Source organism: Odocoileus virginianus, chromosome 19 (assembly GCF_023699985.2).
Source record: "Odocoileus virginianus isolate 20LAN1187 ecotype Illinois chromosome 19, Ovbor_1.2, whole genome shotgun sequence".
NCBI classification, from domain to species: Eukaryota; Metazoa; Chordata; class Mammalia; order Artiodactyla; family Cervidae; genus Odocoileus; species Odocoileus virginianus.
This window is the reverse complement of record NC_069692.1, coordinates 57,104,718-57,118,022: the sequence shown is the minus strand read 5'-3', so window position 1 is coordinate 57,118,022 and position 13,305 is coordinate 57,104,718.

The window sequence follows — 13,305 nt, the reverse complement described above, 5'->3', positions numbered from 1 at the left end:
CGGGGAAAGCACACACACCGGCCCCCAGCGGGGGCAAACCCAGTGTGGCCAGAAAACCGCGAGTGCTCCCCGCACAGGCCAGTGATATTTGTCTGCAGTGCCCCTCCCTCCCCACAGCACGACTGAACAAGTGAACCTAAACAAGAGACCACCTTCGCCCGCGTGTGTCAGGGCAGAAATCAGATACTGAAGAGACCGCCAAACAGAAGCCAAATAAACAAAGGGAACCGCTTCAGAAGTGACAGGTGCAACAGATTAAAATCCCTGTAGTTAACACCGGCTACGCTGGAAGGGGCCTATAGATAGCGAGAAGTGTAAGCTCGAACAAGGAGCTATCTGAAGCTGAACTCAACCCACACTGCCCACAACAGCTCCAGAGAAATTCCTAGATATATTTTTACTACTTTTTTTATTTAATTAAAAAAAATTTTTTCTCTTTCTTTTTTACTTTTTCTTTTTCTTTTTTTTCTAAAGTCTACTATTACTCCTCAATTTTCATTTTTATAACCCACTATAACCTGGCAAAAAAAAAAAAAGATCCTTTTTTTTTTTAAAAAAAAAAAAAGATCCTATTTTTAAAGCGAACTCCATATATATTTCTTAAAATTTTGTGTTTTTGTGGTTTTTTACTATTGCATTTTTAAAAGTCTAACCTCTACTCTAGATTTTTAATATTTGTTTTTCAGTATTTGATATCAATTTTGGACATTTAAGAATCCAACCTTCAGTACCCATTTTTACTCAGGAGTGTGATTACTGGTTTGATCACTCTCTCCCCCTTTTGACTCTCCTTTTTCTCCCCCAGATCACCTCTATTTCCACCCTCTCCCTTCTTTTCTCAATCCAATTCTGTGAATCTCTGTGGGTGTCTGGGCTGCAGAGAACACTTAGGGAACAGAGTACTTCCTAGATCTGTCTCTCTCCTCTTGAATCCTCCTGCTCACCTCTATCTCCTTCCTCCCTCTCCTCTTCTTCATGTAACTCTGTGAACCTCTCTAGGTGTCCCTCACGGTGGAGAATCCTTTCACCATTAACCTAGAAGTTTTATTATCAGTGCTGTATAGTTGGAGAAGTCTTGAGGCTACTGAAAGAATAAGACTGGAACCCAGAGGCAAGAGGCTTAAGCCCAAAACCTGAGAACACCAGAGAACTCCTGACTACAGGGAACATTAATTAATAAGAGATCATCCAAAAGCCTCCATACCTACACTGAAACCAACCACCACCCAAGAGCCAATAAATTCCAGAGTAAGACATACCACATAAATTCTCCAGCAATGCAGGAATGCAGCCCTGAACGTCAATATACAGGCTGCCCAAAGTCACACCAAACCCATAGACCCATGTCAAAACTCACTACTGGACACTCCAGTGCACTCCATAGAGAAGAAATCCAGCTCCACCCACCAGAACACCGACACCAGCTTCTCTAACCAGCAAACCTCGACAAGCCAAACACCCAGCCCCAACCACTGGGAGAAACCTCCACAATAAAAAGGAACCACAGACTACCAGAATACAAAACGGCCACCCTAAACCCAACAATCTAAATAAGATGAAAAGGCAGAGAAATACCCAGCAGGTAAAGGAACATGAAAAATGCCCACCAAGCCAAACAAAAGAGGAGGAGATAGGGAATCTACCTGAAAAAGAATTTAGAATTATGATAATAAAAATGATCCAAAATCTTGAAAACAAAATGGAGTTACAGATAAATAACCTGGAGACAAGGATTCAGAAGATGCAAGAAATGTTTAACAAGAACATAGAAAATAAAAAAGTCAATTAAAAATGAATAATGCAATAAATGAGATCAAAAACACTCTGGAGGGAACCAACAGTAGAATAACAGAGGTAGAAGATAGGATAAGTAAGGTAGAAGATAAAATGGTAGAAATAAATGAAGCAGAGAGGAAAAAAGAAAAAAGAATTAAAAGAAATGAGGACAACCTCAGGGACCTCTGGGACAATGTGAAACACCCCAACATTCGAATCATAGGAGTCCTGGAAGAAGAAGACAAAAAGAAAGGCTATGAGAAGATACTTGAGGAGATAATAGCTAAAAACTTCCCCAAAATGGGGAAGGAAATAGCCACCCAAGTCCAAGAAACCCAGAGAGTCCCAAAGAGGATAAACCCGAGACAAAACACCCCAAGACACATATTAGTCAAATTAACAAAGATCAAACACAAAGAACAAATACTAAAAGCAGTGAGGGAGAAACAACAAATAACACACAAAGGGATTCCCATAAGGATAACAGCTGATCTATCAATAGAAACCCTTCAGGCCAGAAGGGAATGTCAGGACATACCTAAAGTTATGAAAGAGAATAACCTACAACACAGATCACTGTACCGAGCAAGGATCTCATTCAGTTATGAAGGACAATTTAAAAGCTTTACAGATAAGCAAAAGCTAAGAGAATTCAGCACCACCAAACCAGCTCTTCAACAAATGCTAAAGGATCTTCTCTAGACAGGAAACACAGAAAGGTTGTGTAAACGTGAACCCAAAACAACAAAGCAAATGGCAATGGGAACATACCTATCAATAATTACCTTAACTGATTCAAATGAATTCTTTTTAATGGCTGAGTAACATTCCATGGTGTATATGTACCACAGCTTCCTCATCCATTCGTCTGCTGATGGGCATCTGGGTTGCTTCCATGTCCTGGCTATTATAAACAGTGCTGCGATGAACATTGGGGTGCACATGTCTCTTTGAATCAGTTCTAATGAGATGGATGAAACTGGAGCCCATTATACAGAGCGAAGTAAGCCAGAAAGATAAAGACCATTACAGTATACTAACACATATATATGGACTTTAGAAAGATGATAACGATAACCCTATATGCAAAACAGAAAAAGAGACTCAGATGTATAGAACAGACTTGTGGACTCTGGGAGAAGGCGAGGGGTGGGATGTTTCAAAAGAACAGCATTGAAACATGTATATTATCTAGGGTGAAACAGATCACCAGCCCAGGTTGGATACATGAGACAAGTGCTCGGGCCTGGTGGACTGGGAAGACCCAGAGGGATCGGGTGGAGAGGGAGGTGGGAAGGGGGACTGGGATGGGGAATACATGTAAATCCATGGCTAATTCATTTCAATGTATGACAAAAACTACTGTAATGATGTAAGGTAATTAGCCTCCAACTAATAAAAAAAATTTAAAAAAAAATAATAATTACCTTAAATGTAAATGGGTTGAATGCCCCAACCAAAAGACAAAGACTGGCTGAATGGATACAAAAGCAAGACCCCTATATATGCTGTCTACAAGAGACCCACCTCAAAGCAAGAGACACATACAGACTGAAAGTGAAGGGCTGGAAAAAAATATTCCACGCAAACAGAGACCAAAAGAAAGCAGGAATCGCAATACTCATATCAGATAAAAGAGACTTTCAAATAAAGGCTGTGAAAAGAGACAAAGAAGGACACTACATAATGATCAAAGGATTAATCCAAGAAGAAGATATACTAATTATAAATATATATGCACCTAACATGGGAGCACTGCAATATGTAAGGCAAATGCTAACAATAATGAAGGGGGAAATTAACAATAACACAATAATAGTGGGAGACTTTAATACCCCACTCACACCTATGGACAGATCAAATAAACAGAAAATTAACAAGAAAACACAAATTTTAAATGACACAATGGTCCAGCTAGACCTAATTGATATCTATAGGACATTTCACCCCAAACAATCAATTTCACCTTTTTCTCAAGTGCACATGGAACCTTCTCCAGAATCGATCACATCCTGGGCCATAAATCTAGCCTTGGGAATTTAAAAAAATTGAAATCATTCCAGTCATCTTTTCTGATGACAATGCAATAAGATTAGATCTCAATTACAGGAAAAAAGCTATTAAAAATTCCAACATATGGAGGCTAAATAACACGCTTGTGAATAATGAAAAAATCATAGAAGAAATCAAAAAAGAAATTAAAATATGCATAGAAATGAAATAAAATGAAAACACAACAACCCAAACCCTATGGGACATTGTAAAAGCAGTGCTAAGGGGAAGGTTCATAGCAATACAGGCTTACCTCAAGAAACAAGAAAAAAGTCAAATAAATAACCTAACTCTACACCTAAAGCAACTAGAGAAAGAATAAATGAAGAACCCCAGGGTTAGTAGAAGGAAAGAAAATTTAAAAATTAGGGCAGAAAGAAATGCAAAAGAAACAAAAGAGACAATAGCAAAAATCAACAAATCTAAAAGTTGGTTTTTTGAAAAGGTAAATAAAATTGACAGGCCATTAGCCAGACTCATCAAGAAACAAAGGGAGAAGAACCAAATCAACAAAATTAGAAATGAAAATGAAGAGATCACAACAGACAACTCTGATATACAAAGGATCATAAGAGACTACTACCAGCAGCCCTATGCCAACAAAATGGACAACTTGGAAGAAACGGACAAATTATTAGAAAAGCATAACTTTCCAAAACTGAACCAGGAAGAAATAGAAGATCTTAACAGACCCATCACAAGCAGGGAAATCGAAATTGAAATCAGAAATCTTCCAGCAAACAAAAGCCCAGGACCAGATGGCTTCACAGCTGAATTCTACCAAAAATTTAGAGAAGAGCTAACACCTATCTTACTCAAACTCTTCCAGAAAATTGCAGAAGAAGGTAAACTTCCAAACTCATTCTATGAGGCCACCATCACTCTAATTCCAAAACCAGACAAAGATGCCACAAAAAGAGAAAACTACAGGCCAATATCACTGATGAACATAGATGCCAAAATCCTTAACAAAATTCTAGCAAACAGAATCCAACAACATATTAAAAAGATCATACACCATGACCAAGTGGGCTTTATCCCAGGGATGTAAAGATTCTTTAATATCCACAAATCAATCAATGTAATACACCACATTAACAAATTGAAAGATAAAATCCATATGATTATCTCAATAGATGCAGAAAAACCCTTTGACAAAATTCAACATCCATTTATGATAAAAACTCTCCAGAAAGCAGGAATAGAAGGAACATACCTTAACATAATAAAAGCTATATATGACAAACCGACAGCAAACATTATCCTCAATGGTGAAAAAGTGAAAGCATTTCCCTTAAAGTCAGGAGCAAGACAAGGGTGCCCACTCTCACCACTCTATTCAACATAGTTTTGGAAGTGTTGGCCACAGCACTTAGAGCAGAGAAAGAAATAAAAGGAAGCCAGATAGGAAAAGAAGAAGTAAATCTCTCACTGTTTGCAGATGACATGACCCTCTACATAGAAAACCCTAAAGACTCTACCAAAAAATTACTATAGCTAATCCATAAATACAGTAATGTTGCAGGATATAAAATTAACACACAGAAATCCCTTGCATTCCTATATGTTAACAATGAGAAAACAGAAAGAGAAATTAAGGAAATACTATCATTCACCATTGCAACAAAAAGAATAAAATACTTAGGAGTATATCTACCTAAAGAAACAAAAGACCTATATATAGAAAACTATAAAACACTTATGAAAGTAATCAAAGAGGACACAAATAGATGGAGAAATATACCGTGTTCATGGATTGGAAGACTCAGTATTGTGAAAATGGCTATACTACCCAAAGCAATCTATAGATTCAATGCAACCCCTATCAAGCTACCAACAGTATTTTTCACAGAACTAGAACAAAGAATTTCACAATTTGTATGGAAATACAAAAAACCTTGAATAGCCAAAGCAATCTTGATAAAAAAGAATGGAACTGGAGGAATCAACTTGCCTGACTTCAGGTTCTACTACGAAGCCACAGTCATCAAGACAGTGTGGTACTGGCACAAAGACAGAAATATAGATCAGTGGAACAGAATTGAAAGCCCAGAGATAAATCCACATACCTATGGACACCTTATCTTTGACAAAGGAGGCAAGAACATACAATAGAAAAAAGACAACTATTTAACAAGTGGTGCTGGGAAAACTGGTCAACCACTTGTAGAAGAATGAAACTAGAACATCTTTTAACACCATACACAAAAATAAACTCAAAATGGATTAAAGATCTAAATGTAAGACCAGAAACTATAAAACTCCTAGAGGAGAACACAGGCAAAACACTCTCTGACATAAATCACACCAGGATCCTCTTTGACCCACCTCCCAGAATATTGGAAATAAAAGCAAAAATAAACCAGTGGGACCTAATTGAACTTAAAAGCTTTTGCACAACAAAGGAAACTATAAGCAAGGTGAAAAGACAGCCCTCAGAATGGGAGAAAATAATAGCAAATGAAGCAACAAAGGATTAATCTCAAAAATATACAAGCAACTCCTGAAGCTCAATTCAAGAAAAATAAATGACCCAATCAAAAAATGGGCCAAAGAACTAAACAGACATTTCTCCAAGGAAGACATACAGATGGCTAACAAACACATGAAAAGACGCTCAACATCACTCAGTATCAGAGAAATGCAAATCAAAACCACAATGAGGTGCCATTACATGACAGTCGGGATGGCTGCTATCCAAAAGTCTACAAGCAATAAATGCTGGAGAGGGTGTGGAGAAAAGGGAACCCTCTTACACTGTTGGTGGGAATGCAAACTAGTACAGCCACTATGGAGAACAGTGTGGAGATTTCTTTAAAAACTGGAAATAGAACTGCCATATGACCCAGCAATCCCACTTCTGGGCATACACACCAAGGAAACTAGATCGGAAAGAGACACGTGCACCCGAATGTTCATTGCAGCACTGTTTATAATAGCCAGGACATGGAAGCAACCCAGATGCCCATCAGCAGACGAATGGATGAGGAAGCTGTGATACATATACACAACGGAATATTACTCAGCCATTAAAAAGAATTCATTTGAATCCGTTCTAATGAGATGGATGAAACTGGAGCCCATTATACAGAGTGAAGTAAGCCAGAAAGATAAAGACCAATACAGTATACTAATGCATGTATATGGAATTTTAAAAAGTTGGTAACGATAACCCTATAAACAAAACAGAAAAAGAGACACAGATGTACAGAACAGACGTTTGGACTCTGTGGGAGAAGGTGAGGTTGGGATGTTTTGAGAGAACAGCATCGAAACATGCATATTATCTATAGTGAAACAGATCACCAGCCCAGGTTGGATGCATGAGACACGTGCTCGGGCCTGGTGCACTGGGAAGACCCAGAGGAATCGGGTGGAGAGGGAGGTAGGAGGGGGGATCGGGATGGGGAATACATGTAAATCTATGGCTGATTCATGTCAATATATGGCAAAAACCACTACAATATTGTAAAGTAATTAGCCTCCAACTAATAAAAATAAATGAAAAAAAAAAAAACTACAACAACTAGAAAAAGAACAAAAAAAATACCAAAATTAGTAGAAATAAGAAATCATAATGATCAGAGTAGAAACAAGTAAAAAAGAAATGACAGAAACAATAGTAAATATTAGTAAAATTAAAAGCTGTTTCTTTGAGAAGATAAACAAAATAGACAAACCTTTAGCCAGACTTATCAATGGAAAAAAGGGAGAAAAATCCAATCAGCAAAATTAGAAATGAAAAAGGATAGGTTACAGACAACACAGAAATACAAAGTATCATAAGAAAGCAGCTACATGCCAATAAAATGAAAAACCTTAAAGAAATGTGCAGATTCTTAGAAAAGTTCAACATTCCAAGACTGAACCAAGGAAGAAATAGAAATTATGAACAAGCCAATTACAAGCACTGAAATCAAAACCATGATAAAAACAAAACAAAACAAAAACCCAAAACTGAAATGGCCAGATGGCTTCACAGGTGAATTCTATCAAACACTTAGAGAAGAGTTAATGCTTACCCTTCTGAAACTCTCTCAAATAACTGCAGAATAAGGAACACTTCCAAGCTCACTCTACAAGTCCACCATCACTCTGATACCAAAACCAGACAAAGATATCACACACAGAAAAGAAAATTACAGGCCAATATATCTGATCACCCCTTCATGAATCACTGTCTTGTGAATGGGCTTGTGTAACCCAATGAAGCTATGAGTCACGCCCTGTAGGGCCAACCAAGAGGAATGCGTCATAGTAGATAGAGAGTTCTGACAAAATGTGACCCATTAGAGGACAGAGTGGCAAACCACTCCAGTATACTAGCTGTGAGGATGCCATGAACTGTATATAAAGGCAAAAATATATGAAACCAAAAGATGATCCCTCCAGGGTGGAAGGTGTTCAATATGTTAGGGGAAGAATGGAGGACAATTACTAATAACTCCAGAAAGAATGAAGTGTCTGGTCCAAAGCAGAAATGATGCTCAGTTGTGGATGTGTCTGGTGATGAAAGTAAAATCCAATGCTGTAAAGAACAGTATTGCATAGGAACCTAGAATGTTAGGTCCATGAATCAAGGTAAATTGGATGTGCTCAAACAAGAGATGGCAAGAGTAAAAATTGACGTCATAGGAATCAACAACTAAATAGGACAAGAATTGATGAATTTAATGCAGATAGCCATTATATCTACTACTATGGGCAAGAGTCCCATAGGAGAAATGGAGTAGGCCTCATAATCAACAACAGAGTCTGAAATGACATACTTGGGTGCAATCTCAAAAATGATAGAATGATCTCGGTTTGTTTCCAAGGCAAACCATTCAACATCACAGTAATCGAAGTCTATGCCCCAAATGCCAATGCCAAAGAAGTTGAAGTTGATCAGTTCTAGGAAGATGTAGAAGACTTCCTAGAATTAACCAAGACAATCTACACATCATAGACGTTTGGAAAGCAAAAGTAGGAAGTCAAGAGATTCCTGGAGAAACAGGCAAGTTTGGCCTTTTAGTACAAAATGAAGCAGGGCAGAGTACATCGTGAGAAATGCTGGGCTGGAAGAAGCACAAGCTGGAATCAAGATTGCTGGGAGAAATATCAATAACCATAAATATGAAGATGACACCACCCTCATGGCAGAAAGTGAAGAGGAACTAAAACGCCTCTTGATGAAAGTGAAAGAGGAGGGTGAAAAAGTTGGCTTAAAGCTCAACATTCAGAAAACTAAGATCATGGCATCTGGTCCCATCACTTAATGGGAAATAGATGGGGAGACAGTGGAAACAGTGTCAGACTTTCTTTTTTGGGCTCCAAAATCACGGCAGGTGGTGAATGCAACCATGAAATTAAAAGAGGCTTACTCCTTGGGAGGAAAGTTATGACCCACCTAGATAACATATGAGAAAGCAGAGACATGACTTTGCCAACAAAGGTCTGTCTGGTCAAGGATATGGTTTCTCCAGTGGTCATGTGAGAGTTGGACTGTGAAGAAAGCTGAGCACCGAAAAATTGATGCTTTTGAACTATGGTGTTGGAGAAGACTCTTGAGAGTCCCTTGGGCTGAAGGAGATCCAACCAGTCCATCCTGAAGGACATCAGTCCTGGGTGTTCATTGGAAGGACTGATGCTGAAGCTGAAACTCCAGTACTTTGGCCACCACATGTGAAGAGTTGACTCATTGGAAAAGACCCTTATGCTGGGAGGGGTTGGGGGCAGGAATAGAAGGGGACAACAGAGGAAGAGATGGCTGGATGGCATCACCAACTCAGTGGGCATGGGTTTGAGTAAACTCCGGGAGTTGGTGATGGACAGGGAGGCCTGGCGTGCTGCGATTCATGGGGTCTCAAAGAGTCGGACACGACTGAACTGAACTGAACTGAACTGAAGCAAGGCAAAGGCTAACAGCACTCTGCCAAGAGAACTCAATGGTCTTAACAAACACCCTCTTTCAAGAACACAAGAGATGACTTTACACATGGACATTAATAAATGGTCAATACTGAAATTGATTGATTACATTCTTTATAGCCAAAGAAGGAGAATCTCTCTACAGTCACCCAAAACAACACGTGGAACTGACTATGGCTCAGATCATCACCTACTCACAGCAAAATTCTGGCTTAAACTAAAGAAAGTGGGGAAAATCACCAGGCCAGTTCTGTATGACTTAAATCAAATACCCTATGTATTCAGAGGAAGTGACAAATAGATTCAAGGGATTAGATCTGATAGACAAAGTGCCTGAAGAACTAAGGATTGCAGTTTGTAACAATGTACAGGAGGCAGTGATCAAACCATACCCCCAAAAAAAGAAATGCAAAAAGGCAAAGTGGTTGTTGGAGGAGGCCTTACAAATAGCTGAGAAAAGAAGAGAAGCAAAAAACGAAGGAGAAAAGGACAGATATACCCATGCGAATGCAAAGTGCCAAAGAAGAGCAAGGAGAGATAAGAAAACCTTCCTAAGTAAACAGTACAAAGAAATAGAGGGAAACAATAGAATGGGAAAGACTAGAGATATCTTCAAGAAAATTAGAGATACCAAGGGAACATTGCATGCAAAGATGGGCACAATAAAGGACAGAAATGGTATGGATCTAACAGAAGCAGACGATATTAAGAAGAAGTGCGCAGAAGAACTGTATAAAAAAGGTCTTAATGCCTTGAATAACCATGATGGTGTGATCATTCACCTAGAGCCAGACATCCTGGATAAGTCAAGTAGGCCATAGGAAATATCACTACAAACAAAACTAGTGGAGGTGATGGAATTGCAGCTGAGATATTTCAAATCCTAAAAGATGATCCTGTTAACGTGCTGCACTCAATATGTCAGCAAATTTGGAAAACTCATCAGTGGTCACAAGACAGGAAAAGGTCAGTTTTCATTCCAATTCCAAAGAGCAGTGCCAAAGAATGTTCAAACTACTGCACAACTGCACTCATTTCACATGCTAGCAAAGTTATGTTCAAAATTCTCCAAGGTAGGCTTCAGCAGTACCTGAAGAGAGGACTTTCATATGTTCAAGCTGGATTTAGAAAAGGCAGAGGAACCAGAGATGAAATTGCCAACATCTGTTGGATCATATATAAGCAAGAGAGCTCCAGAAGAACATCTACTTCTGCTTCATTGACTGTGTTAAAGTCTTTGACAGTGTGGATCAAAACAAACCGTGGAAAATTCCTGAAGAGATGGGGATACCAGACACCTCACCTGCCTCCTGAGGAACCCGTATGCAGGTCAAAAAGCAACTGTTAGATCTGGAAATGGAACAACGGACTAGTTAAAAATTGGAAAAGGAGTATATCAAGGCTGTATCTATTACCCTGCTTATTTAACTTTTATGCAGTGCACATCATGTGAAATGCTGCGCTAGATGAAGCAGAAGCTACAATCAAGATTGTGGGGAGAAATAACCTCAGATATGCAGATGACACCATACTTACAGCAGAAAGTGGAGAGGTAAAAAGAGTCTCTTGATGAAGGTGAAAGAGGAGAGTGAAAAAGCCAACTTAAAACTCAACATTCCAAAACACTAAGATCATGGCATCTGATCCCATCACTTCATGGCAAATAGATGGGGAAACAATGGAAACAGTGACAGACTTTATTTTATTGGGCTCCAAAATCATTGCAGATGGTGTCTGCAGCCATGAAATTAAAATAAAATTAAAAGTTCCTTGGAGAAAAAAAGGTATGACCAACCTAGACAGCATATTAAAAAACAGAGACATCACTTTGCCAACAAAGGTCTGTATAGTCAGAGCTATGGTTTTTCCAGTAGTCATGTATAGATGTGCGAGTTGGACCATAAAGAAGGCTAAGCACCAAAGAATTGATGCTTTCAAGCAGTGGTGTTGGAGATGACTTTTGAGAGTCCCTTGGACTGAAAGGAGATCAAACCAGTCAATCCTAAACAAATCAACCCTGAATACTCATTGGAAGGACTGATGCTGAAGCTGAAGCTCCAATACTTTGGCCACTTGATGTGAAGAGCCTACTAATTGGAAAACACCTTGTAGCTGGGAGAGAGAAGATAGGTGGAGTGGGGGATGACAGAGGACAGATGGTTGGAGCATATCACTGACTGAATGGACATGATCTTGAGCAAGCTCCTGGAGATGGTGAGGTACTGGAAAGCCTGGTGTGCTGCAGGCAATGGTGTCATAAAGAGTCATATGAGACTGCTTGAATGAACAACAACAAAACAGAGTGCCTGAAGGTCTATGGAAAGTTGTCCATAATATTGTACATGAGGCAGTGAACAAAACCATCCCAATGAAAAAGAGATTCAAGAAGGCAAAGTGGTTGTCTGGGGAGGCTTTATAAGTAGCTGAGGAAATAAGGGAAGCAAAAAGCAAGTGAGAAAGGGAAAGGTACACCTAACTAAATCCAAAGTTATAGAGAATAGCAAGGAGAAACAAGAAATGCTTTTCAATGGACAATGCAAAAAACAATAGAGGAAAACAAAAGAAAGGGTAAGACTAAAGATTTCTTCAAGAAAATTGTAAATATTGAAGGAATATTTCATTCATAGATAGGCACAATAAAGAACACAAAAAATAAAGACCTAATAGAAGCAGAAAAGATCAAAAAGGGATAGAAAGGATACACAGAAGAACTGTGCAAAAAGAATTTTAATAACTCTGATAACCACAATGGTATAGTCTCTCACTAAGAGCCAGACATTCTTTAGAGTGAAGTCAAGTAGGCCTAGGGAAGCACTGTTGCCAATAAAGCTAGTGGAGGTGATGGAATTCAAGCACAGATATTTAAAATCCCAAATGATGATGCTATTAAAGTGCTGCACTCAGTATGTCAACAAATTTGGAAAACCCAGCAGTGGTCACAGGACTAGAAAGGATCAATCCTCATCCCAGCTCCCAAGAAGGGCAGTACTAAAGTATGTTCAAACCACTGGACAATTATATTCACTTCCAATGCTAGTAAGATTTCGCTCTAAATTTATCAAGCTAGGCTTCAGCATTATGTGAACTGAGAACTTCCAGATGGTGAAGCAGGGTTTAGAAAAGGCAGAGGAACCAGAAATCAAATTGTCAACATTTGCTGGATCATAGAGAAAGCAAGGAAATTCCAGAAAAATATCTCTATTTCATTGACTATGTTAAAGCCTTTGACTGTGTGAATCATAAGACACTGTAGAAAACTCTCACAGAGATGGGAACACCAGATCATCTTATCTGTCTCCTGAGACATCTGTATGTGGGTTAAGAAGCAAACATTAGAACCCTGTATGTAACAACAGCCTGGTTCATGATTGAGAAAGGAGTATGACAAGGCTGTTTATTGTCACCTTGTTTATTTAACTTATATGCAAAGCACATTATGTGAAATGCTGGGCTGGATAAGTTACGAGCTGAAATCAAGATTGCTGGGAGAAACATCAATAACCTCAGATGTGTGGATGGTACCACATACCATCCAGTGTGGAAGCAGTGACAAATTTCCTCTTCATG